The 25,273-nt window shown below is 45.6% G+C and overlaps 1 protein-coding gene across 1 annotated transcript in view; it reads left to right on the top strand.

The window, feature by feature from the left end:
* The first annotated feature begins 2,190 nt into the window (after positions 1 to 2,190).
* dab1a (DAB adaptor protein 1a) overlaps positions 2,191 to 25,273 on the top strand; it is a 196,064-nt gene continuing 172,981 nt past the window's right edge. The window contains exon 1 of the mRNA XM_070961674.1: positions 2,191 to 2,566. The gene's annotated coding sequence lies outside the window, so the exon portion shown is untranslated. The remainder of the gene's footprint in view (positions 2,567 to 25,273) is intronic.

The following is a 25,273-nucleotide window of genomic DNA, read 5'->3' as shown; positions in this document are numbered from 1 at the left end:
TTAATGAGCTTTTACAGTTCGATCTGATCTGCCTCAGGATTGGACACGTCTGATAAGCCGAATGGAATACACACACAGGCCTGCCCCTCTCTGCTCAGCACTGCCTGGAAATATAATTACTTGAGAATGAATACATACACGCGCACACGCACACGCAGTTAAACACACACAGACTGAGTAAGGTTAATACCAATCTTTTTCCTCTTCTCTGCACTAATTAGAAATGTACTGACGAGAGTCATTTGTTTGGAAGTTGAATGCACTGTGCACTTGTTGTCGTTATTCAGAGACTCCGAAACTTAGATAATTAAATCTATTTAATGATACGCTTTAGTGAGCGTATGTGTTTATGTTAATGACATGCTCTGATGCTCTTAATGAGCATGTGACAGCGGCAGAGAGATGGAACAGCATTCCACATCATTCAGCCACTCATTACTAAACAAAATCCATCTCCTCGCTGCCAAATGACAGTTAACACACGCGCTTATCAATCTGCCTCTATGGCCACACTCGACAGCTGTCAATAGACCGTCGTCCCTTACGACGCCTTCATCACCACGAAGCAGAGCGAGCATTCGTGACGAATTTCGTAGACGTAATGATGCCCGTTTGAGTCCTCGTGTGTAAATCTGTCGGAAGCCACGCTAAATCTGGTCTGCGGTGAAGAAGGATGCAGGTGAGCAGGACACAGCGAGCATCCTCTACAGGCGCTCATTCTGTGTGGAGTGAAGCAGCACAGTCAGGTTTATTGCTGTGGTCATAGCAACAGCCAGGAGTGGAGATGGAGATTACTTTTTTTTTTTTTAGTGGTGATGCACTGAATGTCCTTGTCGAGAGAGAGAGAGAGGAGGAGAGTGAGGGATGAAAACGCAGTCAGAGTGAGGGATGGAGAGAGAAGGGAGGGGTGGAGGCGGCTGGAAGAGGTTGTAGAGAAGACTGAGCGGAGGCTTTCTTTCATATCCTTTTAGCCGTTTGTTCTACAAGGCGTCAGAGTTCTGTGATGAACTCTTTATGAGTCTCATTATCTTGAGAAGATAATTATCTTCCTGAAGAAGCCCTGTCTACCTATGTGGTGATATTTCACTGTTAATTTGTTTAAACAACACCTAAGAATCTTAACATGTTACTCGCCAGGCTGTATGTTAATGCATCTCTGGTCTGACCCTGTCTGGTTCCGCCACTGCAGTCACTTATTTCCCAGGTTGTGCTCTTCTCCCAATGGGTGATGCTCCATTTGACTTCCCCTCCCACTGTTTATGTGTTCATCTCTTCCCTCTCCTGTGTGCGGATGTCTGTATGTGTAGTCTGTCTGTGGCTAATCTGTGTGTTAAGGAGGGCTGAATAAGCCCGTCTTTGTCAGGGCATTAGGTTTGGAGAGGATGAATATATTAAATGATAAATGGTGGCGGCGAAGGTGGCAGCGTGTGGATTTGGATTCATCTGAATGCCGCCGCCCCTCTTCCATTTCTGTGTCCCCTGCTGTCATAAGTGTGCATTTATGCAGTCTGTTTGCCACTTTGCATGTTAAAGGGTCAGCTCACACAAATGGCTTTTGTCATTTTCTGTGTGTGGTGTCTGCTCATGCAGATGCTTTTAGTTTTATGTCCTGAGGTTTTACATAAGGACCATTCCTATGAAAAGTGAAATTTGTGTCATCAAATGTCATTTTTCAGGGCTTGGAGCAGTCCAATTGGACAAACATGTGGGGACGAACTCATCAGTAACTCACAGAGGTGTTTAAGGGATATTTGTCTTGCAGCCAAGTGGAACATAAACTACATACAGAAATGAACATTCAGGATGTTCGGTTTGTGATTGCTTGTTGATATTTTGAAGCAAGAACATGCACAGTTGAACTCTGACCAAGAGTCTGCCCTGACCTCAGCTCTTTCCAAGCTTTCTTTCAATTCACAAAAACACAAACACACCTTGTATAAAACGAGAAGATTTGTGAGAAGACAGGATGGTCGCCTACATCTCAGCTACAGCATTCCCAAACCTTCTCAAAGTAAATCTTTGAGCTGAAGGGAAGCAAGTAGAGTGATGTATACTTTAGTTAAAGGAGGAGGAGGAGAGGATTCTGCTATTAGGTGGAATGTGGTAACTGTGAGAGAGGAGAGGAGGGGGGAGAGGCAGAGCGAGAGCAAGCGAGTCAGGCGGGGAGGGGGGGGCTAGGTTGCTGACTCTGAGCTTTGCCGCGGTGAGCTTTGAGCTAGCGACTCTCTGAGCTCTCTGGCTGCGTGTGTGCAGGCTGCTGTGGTGCAGACCGTAGCCTAGCCGCGTTAGCCTCCCTCCACCACTTCCACAGCTCAGTCAGCCGGCAGCTCCAGTGCGCTCCAGCTGCAGTTAGGCTCTGCAGCCTGCAAGCGTCTCTGCCTGTAGCTGAGGATTTCCTGCCCCCTGCAAGGATTCTCTCTCGTTCCTGGCCACAGCAAGAGAGACAGAAAGAGAGGGACAGAGAGTAAGAGGAAGACAGGAGGAGGAGGAGCGACAGCGGGCCGGCAGCGACCTTCGCGGAGTGGTGGCACAGCAGAGGAGGAGAAACGGACGTAGGATCCATCAGGTGTGTGTCAGCAGCACTTGAAGAGATGAGTAAGAGAGAGTGTGAGAGAGTCTGCCGTGGGCTTGAATTGGTATTCAGAGGCTGTGCATGGTACAGTAGGAAGCATGCTTACCCTTCCTGAAGTACAGAAATATGTCAGAGGGAGAGATTGTTACACTTACCTGCATTGCAACAACATGTCATTTCATACTGTAATTCAGCACGAGTGTTCAAGTTAAGAAAGAAGTGCAGAGCTGAGGGGAAAGAGTTGTAAGAGAAGAAGAAAAGCACTGAGAGAGATATCCCTCTGTGACATGTTGTAGATGGATTCATCCTCACAGAAACCAGATATAGTGATGCTGATATGAAGAGAAAGAGAGGACAAAATAAATGGAGAATACCAGAGATGGATGGAGCAGAGAGAGGGAGATGTATGTTGTGCCAGCTAGAGCTGAGCGAGGATGTGTGTGTGTGTGTGTGTGTGTGTGTGTGTGTGTGTGTGTGTGTGTGTGTGTGTGTGTGTGTGTGTGTGTGTGTGTGTGTGTGTGTGCGCGTGTGCGCGTGTGCGCGTGTGCGCGTGTGCGCGTGTGTGCGTGTGTGCGTGTGTGCGTGTGTGTCTTGCACTGGCTTGGACTTGGCTGGCAAGAAAAACGTCTGTATCGTAGTATCAATCACTTCGGGCTGGGCGCTGCCTCAAGGCTGCAGGCTAAAGAGGCGTGCTCTCCCAGCTCTCCGGGAGCATCTGTGTCTTTTAATATATAATTTATCCCTCTGTGGGATGGTATCACAGTATGAGCACATTATGCTTTTTTATCGGCACTGATGGGCTGGAGCCCTCTGTATAAAAGGGACAGTTGTGTTGCTGGCCTTCATGTAAGGTTTCTCCACAGCAGCTGAGAAGATACAGGCCTTTTTTCTGCTGAAACTTTTTGGAGGAGGATGTAGAGAACAGGATTACTGCCCTGTTCCTGGGTGACCTGAGATATCATTCGCCCTGCTGAGGTGGCCTTCAGCAAGACAGTGAACCTCACCATCTACAGGTGGCGCTCCTCACCGCTTCCTGCTGTCACCTGTGTCATATTTGTGCCCACCGATCTGTGTGTTTTGCTCAGGGGCACCTCAGCAGGTTGAACACTGTCCAGCAGATGTTGGGAAATCCAAAGAGTTTTGGTATTTTTTTTAGAGGTTAAATTAGTCATTTTAGGCATTCAGTGTGGAAGCTGTAATCCTAAATGCTGGACTGTGTACACCACTGACAGCTAGGTAAAGAGCTGAGGGATGTGGGAGGATGAATGGACTGGAAAATGGGAAAAGCAATTAAAATGTCTAAAGACGAAACGTGCAAGTCATTACATCGGCTCCGAGCCGGTCGACGGCCTCGGTGAATGTCTGTGTGCCCACATGTTTATGCGCATTTGTTTGTGTGACAGCCAGAGCCGGAGAGAAAAGGGATAGAGGGAAATATACTCTGTGTGTGTGTGTGTGTGTGTGTGTGTGTGTGTGTGTGTGTGTGTGTGTGTGTGTGTGTGTGTGTGTGTGTGTGTGTGTGTGTGTGTGTGTGTGTGTGTGTGAGAGAGTAAAGTCAGGGTTTGATCTGCGTGCCTTGAGGATGGTCTATCTTCCTTTATCTGTCTGTCTGCCTCTATCTTTTGCTTCCCTTTTTCCCATCACATCACAGCTTTCCAAGGTAACAACTAGACATTGACCTACTGAGAATTAAGCTTGACTCAGGCTCCATTCTGGACCCTGCGTGACTCAGCAGCAGATGTATACACACACACACACACACACACACACACACACACACACACACACACACACACACACACACACACACACACACACACACATACGCACGCACACACACTTGCTGGCTATTTGCAGTCTTGAGGTTGTTAAAATTCCGGTCCTGCTTCTGTATTGCTACAGTGCATAATATTGACTGTGAATATTGGCACTGATATTGAGTGGATATGAGTGGTATCATTTCTTTGTTTGAACATAACAAAAGTCCACTGTATGATACTGGCAGTTGTAATATCACACTGTTTGCTGGACTGCATTTTCTGCCTACAAGTGTATCTGAGTGTGTATACAGGTGCTGTGCGGCGCTCATAACTTTCTCCCCTCCATGCAGCAGAACATCATCTGTTAAACCAAGAGGGGGAAAATCCAATTACATTCTCCTTACACTGTCTGCCAACAATGAGACAGGCTTTTTATATCTTTGATTTTACAAATCTATTTCAATCATCAAATGGGCCAAATGTACCTAAAAAGGTATGCTTTTACTGTATTCGTTTGGCATGCTGCACGTCTGTGGGTTTGAGAAATTTGTGTGCATAAATGTGTGTGTGTGTGTGTTTCCATCTTAAGGATAAGTGTGTTATCCATATGGAGGTAAAGGCTTTCCCTCGATAGATCCTGACAGAGAATTCCATTATCTATGTAGGTGTTTGCTATATAGCTTCTATGGATGGAGTTTGGTTGGAAGCACTCTATAGGTGTGTGCGTGTGCGCATGTGTGTGCGTGAATTACCAATATAAATGCACATATTTCTTTTATGTGGTGCACGTGTGTATGTGTGTTTAAGTGCAGGCTATATAAATGCACATATTTATTGTATTTCCACAGTGTGCACCTTGTCCTTTTTGTGTCCTTTGTGCGTTAAGAAGCTCTGGACATGGCAATGATGGACCGAAGGCATGAAAGGAGGAGAACGCCTCCTCCACTCATCCCTCTCTCTGGTGCTGCTTGGTGCTATCATGGCTGTAATGAAGGCTCATTTATCTCCATCTCAGCACAATCTCATCATGCACAATGGGATTGCAGTAGCTTTGGAATGAGGATCAGTGTGTGCATTGTTTAGGCAACGGTCATGTATGTGTGCGTATGACAACGGGTGTTTGAATGCAGTCAGTGATGCTCTGACCTGTTGATGGACCTGTTGAGTTGAGCAGAATGCGAGAAAATGGGTCACATTTGATACAAAAGGGCCATGTTTTGTTGTGTTTGGTCAGCATTGCGAGGGCACAATGTCTGCACAGAATTGGATCAATGAACATAGATTACATTCAGAGGTCAGGTTAAGTAAGCATCCATTTGAGCTGCGGAGCCACCTCCTCACCCCGGAGCTGAGAGGGAATGAAGGGAAGAGGAGAGGGCAGACTGGGAGACAGACACACAGAGAAACAGAGAGACATGTGTAGAGAGATAAAGGCTGAGTAATGTCATCATAGGCCCCATGTCCTCCAGGTCTGATTAAGAGCCTCTCTGAGCACTCCCAGGCGCTGTGCTGTGATAGGCCAAGGTCACGGCGAATCACGGCGCAGCGCTGCAGATTGATGCTTAACTCCGTCAGGAAACGGCGGAATCTAATTTGGCCAATGGGCTTCCTCTCCACTTCAGATGAAGAGGACGATTCCCCTCGCCATGGGGCCCTCCGAAGAAGTGTGTGTGTGCGTTAATGTCTGCTGGCTTGCAGCCTGGTTGCATGAGAGCGCACACGCATCTGGATTAATTCTGCGTGTCTTCTCATTGTGTGTAAATGTGAGCGTAGATGTGTGGGTGTGTATCAGTAGAAATGTGTTTTTGTTTATGTGTGTGTGCTCTGTCGCTCATCCAGTTTGTGTGGAACCACCACATTTGTCAGTATGTGGTTAAGGGATGCGTTCTAAGTGATTGGCAGGCTATGATATTAGTTTGGGAATAATAAGAGTGTAATAACTTGGAGGCGTTTGCCTCCAGAGAGTGACTCCCAGGTAATCACATTTACTCAACACAATCATTGTCTCACATGCCAGTGCCCGGGACAGGACCGCGCTCTTTTTCATTTCCTCTTATGAATGTCATGAGCTCTGCTACGTGTGAAGTGTCGTTCGCGTGTGTACGTGTGTGAAGCTGTCTGACAGCTTGGTTATGAGTGCAGACTGCGAGTGTTTGCTTTTTACAGTATTTGTAAGTGTCCACGGTAAGGTAGCGGTTTGCAGATGTCAGAGCTGTGTTAGAAAAGGCTGAAGTACAGCTGTGTCTGGACACTGCTGCCAGATATCCGTATTCATATTCACGTTATTAGTTTGTGTCATCCACTGTTTATTTTCCTCTGTAAGGCCAATGCAAATAATGTATTTAAATGTGCTGTTTTCTAATCACTCTCAGTGTGTTTGTGTGCATGTGCACTTGTCAGGATTGCTGTATTTTGGTGCCAATATTCACGGTACTGTTGAGGTAGAACACAGCCTTAACAGGTCCGTCTGTGCAACAGAAAAGTTTGGCCTCTCTCTGACATGGAACTTGAGAAATAATGTGGGCAGCAACAAAGTGCACAGTCACTGTTTTTTCTCCCAGACTGATCCAAGGGGCTGTTGTAAGTGAAATGCAATGCAGCAGAAACTCAAACATCAATTATGGTGATGGACTATGGCAGCATTAGTTGTGTCGATGAAGACGTATATTGTTCGTGGAGAGGCAATGGCTACACTTCAGGCGCAGCTTTTTATTGGAGCAGCAGACGTTTTGCTCTTTTTCTAACTGGATTTGATCAGCTCTGTCTGTGCTGAGGAAGAACCGCTGTCATGACTTCGTGCAGATCCAGAGCCTGGATGAGCATAACTAGGTGCTATTCCATGTCAGATGGTGCAAAGCTTTTTTAGTTTCATGTGATCTAAATGATTAATGCAGTGCTCATCATGTTCTCATTGTACCAAGACAATCTAAGTAGAATAGCTCTGAAGTTGTTCACCACACATACAGATGGTGAATGCTGCTCTTCAGTCATGAGCTTAATGATATTGTTTACCAGCAAAACGAGTGATGCATCGTTTGGTTTAAACATTTTACTGTAATAATGCCTCGTCAATTAATGTGTAATGTTTTTTATCAGCCTTATTTTTTTCAGTTGACCATTTATTTTATGAAATAAGACTCCAGAAGCCAAGTAGATGTGTTCACACAGTCACAGTCACAGAACCACAGATATTAAGTTTAAAATGATACGCAACAAAGAACATCACCAAATGCTCATATTTGAGAAGCTGTTGATCTTTTGGAATTTTTCTTGACGATAAATGGGCTGTTATCATTATTGCCGTTGACTTATTTTCTATTCTTTCCCTCTCTTTGTGCACTGTTCTTGTGAGACTACAGGCATGGGTTTGTTTAGCCATACATCAGATGAGGGGATCAATGTTATGTGTAATTCAGAGTCTGTAAGAGTAATGAAAAATACAAGGCGAAGAAACAAAGACGGAGAGGAGCTCGTCAAGTGAAGGGTGTGAAGGAGGTTTAAAATGGGTGAGTCTTCAGTGCTGCAGCAGTGGAAAGGGGGGAGGCAGCAGGTGAAGAGGGGAGTGAACCAGGGGTAACAATATGGCTGAGCTGGCCGATCGATAATATACTCTCCCATCCATAACATATTAATAGGAGGGAATACATTATTACTGTTAAGAGATGTCAGGTGGGCAGGGCAGAGGCACACACACACACACACACACACACACACACACACACACACACCTCCTGAGTGCTGGGGAATTTTCAGCTGAGCGAAGGTGAGGGACATAACACTGCATCTGGGCACAGTTCCAAAGAATAACCCTCTCCTCTCCTCATTCTTAACCTTGGGACACTCCGTGGAGCTCCATCACCTCTCCTCTCCCGTCCTCCTCCCCCAGATGTACCCCCCTCTGTCCATTTCATTTCCTGTCTTAATATCCTGATTGAAGTGGTCACCTTTCTCTGTCGTGGTTAATGAGCAGCAGGTGTCTGAGTGCAGCTCACTCAACCATGGCTGGGACCAGGGGACCGACTCGCAGTAGAGCAGCTTCTTTATCAGCCTGGAAAAGGGGAAGAGCCTGCAGTCCACCCTCCGAAAGCACTTTAATGGTTTTTCATTATTGCTGATGCTGAGTGGAAATAAAAGCGAGAGACACACAGGGCAGCGTTAAATGTGGCACTCGTAAAGTGTCATAGTGGGTCTTTTTTACAGTATTGTTGCATTGTCTCAGCTGTGTTTTCAGTGGTTGAACTCTGAAACCCCGTTTTAGCACATATTGAATGTCATCACGCTTTTTGTTTTCTAATTGTAGAATCACAAAAACATCAGAGTGTAGGCCAGAACGGAAATATGCAAAGGAGAGTTTCAGCTACAGTTTGAATCCACACAATTATAGTCTGCACATCAACAGCGTACTTCTGTGTGTGTGTTTGTGCTGTTTCACACCAGCGTGTGACTTGTCCATTGCAATGCAACGTAGTGCAGCAGCTCATGTGCTTTGAATACACAACTACCCCCATTCGATGTGGAGGGGGAGGTGACAGCAACAAACTGGGATGTTGTGAATATAATGGTGCTTCTCCATAATGCTTTCCTTCGCACCCTCTGACAGCTCTCTGCGTTAATGCTGAAACTATGATTTCAGTGGAAAGCCCTGCCAGGATTCGATGACCATGTATTGTATTTAAGCGAAATAATGCGTCTCATGTGACAGTTGAGCCTCGGCCATAGATGTACACATTCATTAGCCATGCTCGCTTCGCTGCACGCACTCTCCGTGTGTCTTTGCTGCTGTGATTATATGGCAAAATATTTGGAGACTAACAATATAAATAATCTGCCAGCATGATGCATGGGGCTTGAATGTTCTCATTAATTGTGCTGATGCTAGAGTCATCATCACAATCAGCATCAGAACCTTCATTAATACAATCACGTGGCTCATTCTCTTAACCAATCAACAGTCATCAACACTACACACAGAAAGATTTGTCCAAAATGAATTGGCCCACTCAAGATTTGCCTTCTTAGTAACTCTCATTTTCTCCATATCCTTCATTGTCCTCTCCCTCCTGTTGCTGGTCATGTTTGCTAATGTACTGTATTCCCCCGGGCTTTGCAGTGTTTTGGCTCTCCGTGCTCTTACGACTGCCCGCCGCCAATCCACTGAAGTGACTTCAGTTTTCTCAGGGAGCGGCTGCTAGTAAGCCCACTTACGCTGTTTAAATCAACATCAGTGGGACATAAAATAATGGCAGTGAGTGCAAACCCCCACTTTTTGCATCACAAATGCTGCGTGGTTATGAAGAAAGGGAGAGACACTTACAAAGAGAGGAAGACGAGGGGCTAAGACTGGTGCTGGTGTACTTCATGGATTTGAACTACTTGTAAGAATTGTAAAAATCCCACTTTGAAGAATGAATGCATGTTTCTGTATCTGTAATTTAGACACTCATGCACCGCCTTGATTTATTGATTTGGCATCAGTTATACTTCACAGTGTACTGTGAAGCAGGGCACACTCAGAATGTGCTATTTTGTGTCTGCGGGCGTGAATGTGTTGCTGGTGTGTGTGCTGTAGGAAAAAGGGTGAAGAGGGTAGCAAACTAGTTATCAGTGGTCCTCACCTCAAAACCCAATGATGTACCCTTGAGAAAGTCATTTAACCTCAGGCACGCTCCAGCGAACAGCAGAGGGCTGACTGTACATACAGAGCACATCAACATTTGTCTGTGTCGAGCAGAACATTAGACATAAAAAGCACAGCGGTAAATAATGATTTCGGACATTGCCGACGGCACGAAGGCACGTTTAGGTGGAGTATCTGAGTAAAGAACAAGTAGTTAAGTAAGTGAAAAATGAAACTATGTGGCGCCAAGCTTTCCAGGATCTCACACCTCTGATTTGATTGGCACACTGGTGCAACATTATTTTTGTTGTCGAGAGGAAGCTGGGTAGGTGCTAATGGATGGCTGCCATTTCTGAGACACTACCAGCAGAGAAACACATACATAGCGGGTCAGTGAAGCTTCCAGCCGATAACCTTAGGGTCCTGGCGGAGTTTAGAAGCTTCTCTGCTCCATCTTTGTGTTTACAGCTAAAAATAGCGCGGGTTTATCACCATCACATGGTCCCATGGGTGTTTGTTTGTAGGAAGTGAACGAGGGTTGGAGAAATAGGCACTGCATTCTGTGCCCGGCTCCAACTTTATGTATTTATCTCTGAGCCACAGCTGAGCTTAAACTGGGACGAAGGGGGGGAAAAAAATGGTGGATGGTCGGACAGAGAGGCGGATGAGAGGGAGCGCGCACACACGGGACGGATGCCAGGAGCCGGCTCTGACCAGCGTATACAGCAGGTCCATATACAGCAGAGCATCGTACACGTTGGGTAACCATTGCCGTGTGTGTGCATGTGTGTAGTTCAGTGCTTTCCACTGGGCTCTCTCATGCATAGTTTGACTGCTGATGTCAGAAAAGTGGATTGATGCAGTTTTCCTCCGTCCTCTCTCTCTGTCTCTGTCTCTATCTGTCTCTCTCTCTCTCTCCCTCCTTCCCTCTCTCTCTCTGCGGTGTGAGCGAGGCGAGGCGAGGCGAGGCCAGATGAGTTGCTATGTCAGAAGGAATGCAGCAGTGAGGGAGGTGAAGCTTTATTCCTCAGTGAAAGGTGTATTTTTCTCTTGTCAACAGGCATGGCTGCATCAGCCTCTCCTTGACTCCCCCCCCCCCGACTCCCCAATCTCCATCTTCTTTTTCCTTACATTTCTCCGGCTCCTTTCTATCTTTGCCTCCCCCTTCCTCTCTCCCTGCCTCCTATCTGGAGCTGTACAGAGGACAGATTGAGGGTATTATTTTTCTTCGACTGAGTTTTTCTGCCATGCGGTGATACTGAAGGTCCCATTCTGCTCCTGTGTCCAAGATAAATCAAAAACATTTTTCTACAGCTGCAATCAATGCCCTAGCCCTTTTTCAACAGCTCTGCCTTTTTCCTCTCTCTCTTACACATAGGCACACATGCACACACTCTTCGACACACACTCACACATACACACACTTTCTGTTCTCTGTTTCTTCCTGAGGCGATGGTTCTCTCTTGAACGCTGACATCAGATAGCCTCCCTCCAGCAGTCCACTCCTCTGGGAGGGATTTGCATCCCATTTGCATCTCATTACAGATTTAATAGAGCAAACTGTGCTCCATCCTGAGTGAAAATGACAAGGGGGGAAGAGGAAAGGTGAAGATAGCTGGGGAGAGTCAGTCTACTGGTGACTGTGCTTGCCTCCTGGCAGCTGTTACTGTATAGCCCCCCCGCCTCACATCCAGCTATGTAGCTCTGCAATTAACCATATTCTTGAAAAATGAGAATAATCGTGTCAGACCTTTTAGAGAGCAGAAGTCAAACTGGAACAGGCTCCTGTTTTAGTAAGAGAAAAAAAGGAACGAAAGAAAAGAAAGAAAGACATCCCTTTATTTGTCGCACAACATGCTGCACACGTCCATGCATTGGTGAAATTCTTCCTTCGATTTTGACCCATCCTGGTCATCCTTCCTCTGCGGCAGACCAGGAGCGGTGGGCTGCCAGCCAACTGGCGCCTGGGGACCCAGTTCCTTTTGTCACCATTGGTCAGGTGGTGATCTTCTTGCATGTTTTTAGTGGGTTTTTTTTATGGAGGATACCCCAGGTGAGCACGGGGAGAACATGCAAACTCCACACAGAAAGGCCCCTTTCCTCGAGCAGCAGGCACCGAAGGCATGGTGGAGGACACGCTCCCAGTGCCCCAGGTGGGACTCAAACCTGGGACCTTCTAGCTGTGAGGCGACAGTTACCACTGTCCACCGTGCCACCAAAGTAAGAAGTAAGAGAAGTAATAGCTAAAAGTCTTATTGACATTTGTAGTTACACAAATCATCGTGTCATGTGGTTCGCTCCATTTGTCCAGACAAGGATCCTAAAAACATGAAATACAGTGATATCATTATGTCAGCCAGCCTCATTGGAAGGTAAAAGTTTTTATAGCTTCGCATAAGGAAACGGAAGAAGTCACTCGTCACAGAGACGTGATGTTTGTTTGAATATGGGGGTAATAGCACAAGTTTTTGGACTGGTCATTGCTAGAACACATTCACACTGTCGAACCCAGCATCACCAGTTTGACAGACTGAGACCAGTTAAGTGTGTGGACAAGGAGGGTCGAACAGTGCAGGCGTGCTTTAGACAGCTGAGGATACAATTAAACTTTACGAGAGGGGAAACTGTTCAGTTTAACGTGCACTGCTTAAACATTTCATGTGAGCTGCAGTTTTCAGTCATTGTTGAACCAGTTGCTCATTGATCTGAGAGCAAAGATTATAAATGGCAGGAACAGACTGCAAACCAATGAAAGAAGCGCTTAATGACAGGTTGCACTGAACTATAGAAGTCAGTGGAACAGCAGCTGAATTCGTTGTAGCTCTGTCTTGATCTTTGTGAGCTGGCACAAGGGATTTGTCTGCAGACACCTCAGCAGGGCAAACGAAGCACGAACCAAAGGACAACTTTTGACATCACAAAGTCATTAAGATGCGGCAGATGGACTGTTTAACGCAGTCCTTAGCATTTTGCCCCTCTTCTCACATTGCACCCAAACAAGACCACACTTTCACATACAGTTAATAGGGCAGAAAATATGATTTGTTTATGTAAATTCGTATCAGTCAGCGTGTGACAATCCTGAGATAAACCCCGGCGTATCACACAGCCCTTTTTTAATTACCTTATTGTGCTGTCTCTCCTCAGTAGCAAACTCCTGGAAGGAAGAGGCTTTTTCAATTAGGACTTCTCCCCCCATCTGAGCTCCACTCTGCGCCGCACGCTTTGTTATTGTGTGTGTGTGCGTGCGTGTGTGAATTATTTGGTAACCTTTCTAATTTCACACTTGTTAAGTTTCCATGTAAAAGGCAACATTTTAGAAGGAAGCCCTCAGGATGGGTGAATGTCATTAGTGATTGTGTGCGAGCATGTGTGTGTGTGTCCGTGTACTGTATGTGTTTGTGTGTAAGTCAGGGGTTTGATAGTACAAAGATTAGGAATATGAATTGAGATTTGAGACTCTCAAGGACCTTTTCTCCACAGTTTACACTTACTTTTTAACGCGTCTTGGACGATTGGATTACACGTGGACAGCACTAAGACCACCAAGACTCACTGTGATTCGTTCATTAAAACTACTGGACGAGGTAACCTGGCGTGCATTTGACCACATATCCTGGTAGCGTAAACGCCTCCTGATGCGTCCCAGACAAGGACGTAACAGGAAAACACATCATCGTTGCAGGACTTTTTTTTGTGTGTACTGTCTGACTTTGTCCTGCCAATCTGAGCGGTTGGAATAGCCCATACTTGTAAATTAGTTCTTGAAATATTTTTGTTTTCTTAGCCAGCCGGTGCCAAACAATTCTGGCGCTTGTGTGGTGACCTTGAAGCGGAGGTGACGTGGGCAGAAAGGGAATAGGAACACAAGTGGTCAACTGGGCTCCTCGGAGAGTGACAGACACAGGCGTGAACGGCGATGTGTCCTGGCTGTCCTCGTGTGTTCAGATCACCAGTGTGAGCAGGGCCATGGACACACACACACACACACACACACACACACACACACACACACACACACACACACACACAAACACACAAACAAAATCTATCACCACACTGTCGCTTACATTCCTGCGACCAAACGAGGTGATCAGCCATTTGCTGCTGTTGCTGATCTCAGGCCTCCTCAGGCACACTGCGCTGTGTGTGTCGCTGTGATGAAGATTATGCTTTCTCTCTGTTTGTTTCTCTCGCTCTCTCTCCTCCTGCCTCTCTCTGTCTCTCTCGCTCTCTCTCTCTTTCTAATTTATGTGTTTTTGTTGGAGCTGGTGCTGATAGGCCCAGAGATGGCATTTAGCTAAAGAGCAGAGAGGCTGTTAGCTTCTCCATTCATCTAATCAATCTCACTAATGAAACCACTGTCCTCTCCACAGCCTCGCCTTTCATCCTTCTCTCTCTTCTCTCTCCTCCCTGCCCTCTACCCTCTCATCATTTGCTCTCCTTGTGCCTGTATCATTTTACTTCCTTGTGGCACAAAGCTACCCGTTTTAATTTTGTTCCCTTCCCTCCTTCCCTTCTTCCCTCCTCCCTTCCTTGGTGCAGCTGTCCTAGATTCACCACTGGTAGATTTGTTCCCAGTGAGGCAGCCGTTTCTGGTGTTTGCTTCCTCCATTTCAGCAAAACCCGTGTCTCCTCCCCTCCCCCAGCAGAATAGATGGTGGATTGACCCAGTTAGGGTGAGAATGGGTATTATACTGGGAGTGTATGTGTGCCAAGGTGTGTACATGAAGTGTGTGTATCTGTGTGTTTTCACATGTGCACATACATGGATGTGGAGTTTTAAGCGTGTTGATCCTGTGTTGGTGTGTTTGGTTTCATGGTTGATCAGTTTTGTGTGGATGCTGAGAGTCGGCCCAATGTCTATGCAAGACAGATTTTTTTGTACCTTGACACAATGAGGTTGTATGTGAATGTAATGAACGAGGCGAAGGCAAAAACACCAAAACAGGATATGGCTCTGAACCTCTGGACAACAACCTCTGGACTCACAGGTATGATGATTCTCTGCTTCTTGTGGTCGTATATGATAGCAAACTGATTGTATTTCGCTTTAGCACTGTTGTTTGTACAAAAAAAATGACCTTTGGAGACATCGCCTTGGGCTCTGGGCATGTTTTCACCACTGTGTTTACAATTTTTTTAAGGCCAAACAACTAATTGATTCATTTGTTTGCAGAGGGCAGATTAGTCAATAATGAAAGAAGCTGTTAATGGCAGACCTACAACCTGCACAGTATCTGACTTGGAGCTCGGACTGGAGTCTCAACAGACAGAACGAGAGGGAGGCGATCGGGAGCGCACTGCTGTAATAAAATACTGCAACTCACATTTCAACAAATATGCGTCATGATCAAAAGGCACCAGATTAAAAGACATTAAAGGAAATGGAAACATAATTCTGTGTGCTCCAGCCCTTATCGCTCCACATATTAACGCCGCGCTGCTAATCATAGCGGCTTTTCCTCTGCAGGACACATTATTTCTGTGTCCAGTGTTGAATGTGTATTATCCAGCCTATACCAAATTAACTTTCTGCAGAATAAAAGAGACGATGGAGCCAACTCATCAGCCATTTTAAAAGTTTGATGGCGTCTTTGACCCGTAGCTTGTCCTGTTTCACCGCTGAAAATTAACTGGTAATGTAGCATAAAGCGGGTTAAAATGTCAACAGGAACAATGTTTGAGATCGTTCAGATTTAACTCTCCTGTCAGCCAATCAGAAATGAGTACTTTGCTCAGCCATGGAATAACGGAGTCGCATGTTTATGTTATCTGGAACGACGACGATATCTTTTACTCCTCTTTTCCATTCATCGGCAGGTTGGATATCTGAACCGCGTTCAGAACACGCTCAGAGTAGAGGCGCGAGGTAAAATAAGCGGGAGAAAGCGAGTAAAATTGCTTGAAGTGATGAAATGTCAATGTTAATACTCTAACTCTATCTGGAGAGACAGTGAGAGAGAGAGAGGGGGAGAGAGATCGCCCCGGGGGTCCCCCTGTTTCTTTCTCTGCACCACTTCATTCTCAAATCTGTCTTGTGTGTCTGTGTATGTATGTGACCGCTTGTGTGTGTGTGTATACGCTGCTGTGTGTGTGTGTTTGTGTGTAGCCTTGGGGTGTTGACGTGTGCTGGACGGAGACCCTACAGAGAGCCTTTGTGGAGAAGTCTTCCCTGCAGCAAGGTCGCTCCTCTCCTCCCTCTCTCCCTCCGTCCCTCGCTCCTGTCCTCCCGCCATCAGCACATCTCTGTCCATATCTGTGCAACATTCATAGTTTTAATGTTTCTCCCTCTCTCTCTCTCTCTCTCTCTCTCTCTCTCTCTCTCTCTCTCTCTCTCTCTCTCTCCCCCCATCTCCCTCTCTCTCCCCCACACACTCACACACATTTATTCCCAGACAAAAAGCACATGCTACATGAATACATTTTTTGAAGGCAGGTCTCTGGTGAGGCCAGCGGCTGTAACTTCAGAATATAAAGTGGGGTGTAGGTCTGACATGGGGGGTGTGTGTGTTTGTTGCTGGAAGGTGTGCGACTGTGACTTTGTGTGGGTCTGCCGTGTGACGCCATGATTGTAATGTATAGATACGCTGACTTTTGTTAGAGGACAAAACATGTCCCTTTTCGCAGTGCATGGCATTGACACACACACATACACACTGATACTCACATACACACACGCAAGCTTATACATTTAAAATCAGAAAAATAATTCACCATGTTGTCCCTGCGTGACATACTGTGTACACGAGTATAGAAACACACAAAACATTGTTCAGTTTCAATAGCACATACACAGAGGGACATTTTGTCCTTGCACTGCTTTGATGTACACCCAAGCGTGGCACTTTTAGTTTGCTGTGTGTGTGTGTGTGTGTGTGTGTGTGTGTGTGTGTGTGTGTGTGTGTGTGTGTGTGTGTGTGTGTGTGTGTGTGTGTGTGTGTGTGTGTGTGTGTGTGTGTGTGTGTGTGTGTGTGTGTGTGTGTGTAAACTGCAGGACAGCGATATCGTAATTCCCCAGCTCTCCCACTGTGAACAGAGGAGCCGCATTGCTACGATTTTACCTTTGAGTCTTTATTACATACACATAGTATTCTTGCTCACTCACACACACACACGCACACACACACTCACACACACACACACACACACACGCTCACACATACTCTGCTCAGTTGGATGCACATCAATCATAGCTCCAGCCTCACCTGTCATTGTCTTTGTTGTTGCTTATATGAACATCCTTTTCCTGGTCCGCCGAGTAACGACCCCAATCAGGATTTACATTCGCAGCATAGCACCTTTTTACTCCCATACACACTCACTCCCACTGGGGAGGGAAACAAACACAACCTCTTTTTTTTCAGCGAAAAGCATGGAGGACAGTGCTGTTTTGCTCTTGCAATTATAGTTAAAAAAAAACTAAGTGGCAAAACAGAGGAATAGATGTGGATTTGTGATTTGTGAATGTGATGAAAGAGGAAGAGAATGTGGAGAGCAAGAATGTGAAATTGGGACAATCAAGTCAGAAGGAGGGACAGGTGAGGCGTGCGTGTGTGCGTGCGTGCGTGCGTGCGTGCGTGCGTGTGTGTGTGTGTCTGTGTGATGAGCCTGCATAAACATGCCCAGCACTGAATGCTGATCAGGGACAATAAAACCTCCATTAAAGATTTATTCTGGAGAGACAGAGTAAGGGAGGGCCAGATGATAGAGAGAGGAAGACAGGAGGTGGAGGGGGGGGGGGGGGAGCACTCAGGTCTGTCTCACAGAGTGGATTATACCAAAGACACCTCTTTCCGCCCATCACTGCGACACACACACGCACAGGGGTGCTCAGACTCTGTGCATTTTAATAGCCCTGTCACCTCCAGCTATAATACCAGACAATGGCTCTTTGAGCAGACACTCGTCTTCAGAAGTGTCTTTCGTGCTTCCTGACAGGCTCAAGCGTGAGCTAACTGGCTAGCTCACCACAATTATAGATCCCATCTGTGTAGTCACAGAGCTACGGCAAACCTTAGCACAACAAGCCCGAGGCCTACACTGTCAAAATGTCACCTGGACTGGGCTGTGCTCCAGGCGAGACACCCATGGGGAAAATGTAATCTAATCCCCCCCCCCCCCCCCCCCCCCCCCCCCCCCCAATGAAGTGTGCTGTCAGCTTTATCTCAGAGCTCCAAACTCGCACCCTCATCCTCTACAAGCCCCTGCTTTCATCCTGTTTGAGATGATTGAGATTCAGAGTTGATGCTGATGACATTTGAGCGGGTATTTTACTATTCGCCTCACTTGTGACTGACTGGGTGAGATGCTAAATGTATGGAGAGTTGGAAATTGGAAATGGGACTGGGTGGAGAAGAAAGAAAGAATGGAGACAAAGAAGAATGTGTGTGGGGGGGTAGCAGATATAGAGCGAAAAAGGGGAGCTGAGAACGGGTGGAGATGGAAACTGATGGGGGAGAAGAGGAGAGGAGGGGACAAAAAGTGCTAGGGAGGAGGAGCAGAAGGAGGAAATGGGAGATACAAGAGGGGGAAAAAGGGCACACAAAGGGCAGCTGGGAGTGTATAGGGCAGGGTGTCTCAGGAGTGGGACATTTACTCTAAAATCAACCAGCTCTGCAACAGAATCAATCGAAAGATCCTACATAGGCTGCCAGGATTAGTGTGTCCGTGTGTGTGTGTGTGTGTGTGTGTGTGTGTGTGTGTGTGTGTGTGTGTGTGTGTGTGTGTGTGTGTGTGTGTGTGTGTGTGTGTGTGTGTGTGTGTGTGTGTGTGAGTGTGTGTGTGTGTGTGTGTGTGTGTGTGTGTGTGTGTGTGTGTGTGTGTGTGTGTGATCGTGCATGGGAATGTGATTATCAGTGTGTTTGAGAACACTGTGACAAGGATAATTATGTTTGATTACTAAAGACCCCAGTGAGGGTTTGCATTATCAGCCACTGTGCTCCTTTGGTATTTTCCTAAGCCTTGGTGGTGAGCCGCCGTCGCTCTGTGTGTTCTTCTGATAGCCCCGTCTTATTCCTTTTTTCCTATTGAACTTGTTAAACAGGAAGTTCCACACAGTAAATATAAAGTTTGAATTGGCGCCTGTGATTGATATGGAGGAGGACGTTTTTTACACCACAAAGCTGGAGGGCAGCTCTGTTAAGACTAGTTCAGTCAATAATTAATAATAATTAACTTAATTTGTAGTGGACTTTCACAGTGTTTACAAATTGCTTTGTCAGACACGTTGAAAGCACACGATTCAGCGAATATGGTGTGGTTTATAAAAATCTTTAAAACGGCAAATTAACCCAAGTAAACGAATAAAGGAACACAATAACAATAACAAAGACAAATTAAAGGAAGACACAAGGCCACGCTGCTGCTGCTCTATAAATACAAGTCTTGAGAAGTGATTTAAAAGAAGCGTCTGCCGTCTGATGTCTGAAGACGAGCGCACATTTGCCAGATTTGAAATCTCCGTCCGATAAGATACAGAGTGTGGAAAAGCCATAGAGGCGCTGCCAGAAGTTCTACAGTAATCCTCAAATCAAATCTGAACTTAACATCGGCTACATCGCGAGGAGCCGAGGCTGGACGGGTATGAAGCTGTCTGTCGGTGCCAATAAGGAGCAGAACTGCTGCCGTCTGGACCGTTTGGAGGGGAGACGGAGATCTTTGCCAGTCATGAGAAAATGAAGTGCGAATGATTTTCTGCAGGCCGCTGAGAGAAATAGTTTGATTTCAGGCTTTTGGTAGTTGTGGAGAACAACTTCTTCTAAGACAACATTGGGAAAAGCTAGCAAACTGTTGTGGTTTGAGGTAAAGAATGATATGAAATAGTAAAACTGTATCTCAGTGCTGTTCTGCCTCTCTGTCATCTCTCCCTCTCTCCCCCTCTCTCGCCGTCTTGTTTGCTCTCCTGTTTAGTCTTCGTCTGGGTGCGTCTGTGTCTCCTTGAGCATTTGGATCCACGTTTGGAAGGAGCTTTGCAGGTTATTAACAGTTTGATCTCCATCTATTGTGTGATTGCATCTGAAGTGGAGCCAGTGCCTGTTGTCCAGCTCCACACTGAGCCCGTTGATGCCGGCCAACACCCTGTGCTCAACAAACACACACACAGATAATTATCCATGACTGAGGGTCACATTCGTCTGTGTGTGTGTGTGTGTGTGTGTGTGTGTGTGTGTGTGTGTGTGTGTGTGTGTGTGTGTGTGTGTGTGTGTGTGTGTGTGTGTGTGTGTGTGTGTGTGTGTGTGTGATGGATGGACTGATGTCCTTACAGTGCTGTTGGGACCAGGGCCATTATTGCCTCTTTGTGTGTAGAATAATTTAGACCCAGAGACTGCAGAAATATTGGTCTCACTCACAAAAAAAACACTTTATGCACGTGTAACGAAAACGCGAAAATGTCAAAGGTACCGCATCGGCTGATTTCACCACTTCACGCAAACCACAAAAGCCCGGTATCATATGAAAGCACAGAATCTGATGATGACGAAGATGTCTGCCTCCTCACTGTGCGACGAAAACTCGGCGAGCTAGTAGCCAAAGAGTAGCAGAAACAAACTTTGCTAAACCATACAGTATGTCTTACCTTTGCTGTTTAGTGGTCAAAAGTTATATTCCAGCTCGAAAAAAATGCTGCTAATGTCTCCTCCTATGACTCTGTGTTAGTTTGAGATCAATCACGAAGGTCCTGCTTGTTTACATAAAGAGGAGGGGGTTTCTAGAGTGGAGAGAGCGCTCTTCATGCAATAACCTATCTCTGGGGTTACTTCCTTCTGGATCGTCATTGGTGTTTCTATGGTGAATGTGGGCGGGTCGCTGAGCTATTGATCGGCGTAACCATGCAGTTAGTTTGACCACTCCGTCTCATGAAGGAGCAGAGCGCTCACAGAGGACTCTGCTCGAAGTGTTATTTTACTGTTTTATTTGTTTCTCCGTATGCTTGGACGAGATAACTGCACTCTGCCCAGATGCGCCTAAATGAGCGCCTGGACATACCTGTGTTAAAACATCTGTAAAACTGCTCAGGTTCATTTTTTTAGCATGTACTTTTGCAGTCACCTTTTTCTCGAGTGAAAATTCAACCAGATACATTGAACGGAGTGAAATTTTTATGACGATGCTACAATTATGTTAGACCCCTATAGACCTATATGTGCAGCATTTTTTTTTTTAAATGATGGTAATGAAACTGGTACTGTTGCTATTTTTAGCTACCGCGGGATACCCTATTACCGGATTACCGCCCAACCCTAACCCCTGGTAACATCTGCTGTGCTAACCCTCCAGCCTGAACTGTACATCCTTAAAGTAAATGATCTAGAATGTACACATATTTACGTGTCTTCCCATCCTTCCCGCGGCCTTTTCAAGCAAGTGATTGTTTCTTTACGCTCTCCTTGCACGCCCAGTGCACTTCAGTTGTTGTCCTGGTCAGGTCTGTTTGTACTGCTCAACCAGCCATTAATCATAAGCCAAAGCAAAGCTGGATGAGAGACTTGGAGGGCAGGAGTTACTTTGGAAACACTGAGCAGAGATCGCGCCGCGAGGCTGGAGCTGTCCTTGGTGCTGAATTTCACAGGCTGTGTCTGATACAGCTGCATTATTCTGAATACTGCAGGTTGCTTGCTGCTGATGAATAAATATTCACAGATGGCCTGATGCTGTGTGCAGCCTGATGTGTGTTGTCATATTTTGTATCCTGCAGTTCTTCTGCTGTGTATCTTCGCGGAGTGACTTTGAACTGCCTCCTCCCATTGTGTCCTCCCACAGAAAGACCTCGGGTCACACCTGCTGCTCGGTTCAGACTGAAGACAGCTTCTGCTTTTACACTGTTATGCAGCTCAGTCCTGCAGGGCCACTTCATCATAAGTACCTCACAGTGTCCTTTGCCTCTGGTCTGCTGTGTCTATGTGTACTGTAGTCCTCCAGTCTATCTGCCCGTCTTCTGGTCCAGACTGTCTTTCTCACCCACTCCCTCTGAATTAGGGATGGTTATTTAAGCAAAAATAGTATTTGATATTCACTGGCAGCTATTCAGCCATTCATGGAGCTCATTACCTGTAGCATGTACTTTACGGTGGCTGTGATATCATGCAGACTCTCATACATAAGAGAGATGTACTTCCCAGAACTACCCACACAGGTTAAAAACACGGGAAAACATTTTTTATAAGACAAACTAAACTTTTGTGACTATTAGTCAGTTTAGAAATCATGACCCATCCCTACGTTGAACACCCTTCTCACCTTGCGGTCTTGTCCCACTCCTCTCTGTCTCCCCTTGGGGTTACTGTAAGTGTCTAAGATGAGGGCTGTCCTCCACCCCCCCGTCTCAACTCTCACTCCTTTCCCCTCCTCGCTCTCCCTCTGTGGACTGGGTGGGGTGGAGGAATATGCCGCCCTGACTGCAGCGTGCCAGTAGCTCTCTTCATGAACTGTGCAAGCTTATGACTTATTGTATGTGTGGGTCTTATCTTAGTTATTAGTTTATCTGCATGACTATCTGGGTTTCATAGCTCCACTGTCTCTCTCTATCACCCCTCCACATGCAGTATTAATCCATGGGCTCCCTGTTCACCAGCTCTATCTGACTAAAGCTCACAGATAGTCTAAAGGCCACAGATAAGGCTGACATGCTCTTGTCTCCCTTCACACTAATTGAATTGACATCAATTGTTCTGCATCAAAATCAGACTCAACCCCTTGTGACATTTGGTATGTTTGTTTTTTTGTTTTTTTTCCATCCCAGTACCGTTCAGCCTTTGGCTCTGTATGCAGATACTACTGCTTAGTGCACCATGATTGACAGCGAGAGTAATTTGTGTTTATATGTGTGTGTGCCTATGCGACACACCGGGTACTGTTAATGTGGAGCGGGTGAGCCCTCTTGAGCAGCGAAATCGGCTTATTTCCAACAGCCTCGAAAAAACACCTCAGAGGTGCGTTAATGAAAGAGCAGAAAAGGAGGGATGAACACTCCTCTAATCCTAATTTGCGTCTACTGCCGCTGCCCTCCACCCCCGCCCCCACCCGCCACCACACTCCCTTTCCGTCTCTCGTTTCCTCTCGGAGTCGGTCAGCTATCAAATTCATATGAGCAACTTTCATATAGAAATACAAATTTTGACTTGCAAGTGGACCAGTGGTTTGGAAATATTAATGGTTTATTCTTCACACATCTTTTCCTGTTAAATGACTAATGTAAGCTGTGATTCTGGCTCTGCGCCCTGGTATTGTGGCTGGGGTATTAAACAGTATTTGGTGACTGTAGAGGCTAAGCCAACGCTCTAAGCCACTGAGGTGCTCCACCACAGATGACCCAGTTGCTGATTACCGTGTCTGATGAATCAAAGTCTGAGACAAACTTTCCAACATTCAGTCCGTTTATTTTTCCTCTTAAACTTCTCAGCGTTCATGAAACTCAAACATATTTGCAGGAATAAAGAAACACCCATTCACTGGTCAAAAGCTGTTTACCTTCCAGGTGGCACATGTGACCTAAGATTAGAGCTGGGCGATAAAACGATAATGATATGTCTCGCGATAGACACGTAATCAATATCAATAAAAAATGTATTCGATAAAACATTCGCTAATTTTTTTTTTCTTCATCGGAAGAAACCAGAAGTTGCGAGGCAAGGTTGGTTGCATGAACAAAGGCACTCGCTCTCAGGTAACCGAGCAACATAGGGAGTAATCACTGATCAGTGGGAGTGACACGCTAATACGCCAATCATGTAACAGTATCAAGTTCGGTTGCACCTCTCATTCTTGTCTTGTGTTTGATTCTTCGCGAGTGAGATGAGAAATAGAAAGTGAGTCCTGCAGCGAGCGAAGAAATAATAATACCACAAACTTGTTTAACCACCTTAGCCGCGCTCACTCTTTGGAGCGCAGCTGTATTCGCCAACGTCCAACAGCATCTGCAACCACAGCACCACCGCACAAGCAGCAGAGCACCATGCAGAGGTATCTGCTTCAGACATAACGGAGGCAGCGGCATATCATATAGCTGAAGACATGCTTCCACTGAGCACTGTGGAGAAGCCAGGTTACAAACATCTCTTACATGTACTTTTTTTTTTTTTTTTTTAAACACACTTGCAATAAAAATATAATTGAATATTTCATGTATGTTTAGAGTAAGAAGAGTGACTAAAGTTGTTCATATGTCTAGGCTGGTTTTATAGTTTAGTCAATCTTACTGTGCTGTCTATCATGTTTGTTTGTTTGTATGTTACAGATGTCAAGTCTACCTCAGTTTCTGCTATGTTTCCAAATCACTGCACATCATCTGAAAACATTTTATTCACCAGAAGGTGAATCAGCTTGTGAACTTCCTGCACTAAACCTGCAGAAAAAAAGTTCTCAGGTTTCTCTCTGTTTACATTTTTACACTTTTATTTACATTTATTATTTGAGTGTTTTCCATGGTTGTGTTGACATTTCCTTTCCTTTCTGCCTTGATAGCTGAGGGGATTATAATCAGAGGAAAGTTAAACTTAAAATAGAAATGTTTAAATTGAATGTATTTTTCTCCTGGTCCTTATTTTAAATAGGTCATAAAAAATATTAATAATTATCGATATCGACTGATATAAAACACTTATATCGTGATACAGTTTTCAGCCATATCGCCCAGCCCTACCTAAGATTGCTTCCTATCTATAGAACCGAGCGCTAATTAACCCAATGAGACCTGATGCAACATCCGTAAGCCTAATTATTCAGACAGTCATGTTATGGCTGTTACAATGACATTAGGCTCTGGCATTTTTGTGCAACTTGAGGACACATTTGAATTGATTTCTGCCCAGCACCAGTTCTAAAACTGATGCCGTCTCTGCCTTCATCCTCTGGAATTTTCCTCATTTATAGCACAGAAAAATGGCATGTGCTGTCAATGAGAGAGAGCGAGGGAGAGAGAATCTAGACAAAGCTGTGGGGGTTGAGCCGTGGTGTTGCATTGTGAGCTTTGGGGCAGGCTTATATTTAATGGCTGGACTGGGGCTAACTGAGCTGAATTAATAGGGTCTGCTCTGAACACTTACATGCCTGCTAAACATACATTTTTGCGTGTGTGTATGCATGTGTGTGTGTGTGTGTGTGTCTCTATTAATTGGGTCATCTTTCAACCGTTTCATGCCCTCTTAACCTAGACTGGGTGGATGTGGGTTTGTGGGCTAAGATTTTTAATGTCATGGAGGTACAAGCGTTTCACGTGTTTTTGGAGTGCTCTGCTTCTAAAATGAAGTGTTCTTGGAAGCAAAGTGGTATTTTTTTCTTTACATCTTTAAACGCCGTCGTGTCCTGTATTAATTTGAGATTTTT

This window comes from Chaetodon trifascialis, chromosome 4 (assembly GCF_039877785.1).
Source record: "Chaetodon trifascialis isolate fChaTrf1 chromosome 4, fChaTrf1.hap1, whole genome shotgun sequence".
NCBI lineage: Eukaryota > Metazoa > Chordata > Actinopteri > Chaetodontiformes > Chaetodontidae > Chaetodon > Chaetodon trifascialis.
Note: the sequence above shows the minus strand (reverse complement) of the source record. Positions and strands in the feature narration are given on the sequence as shown.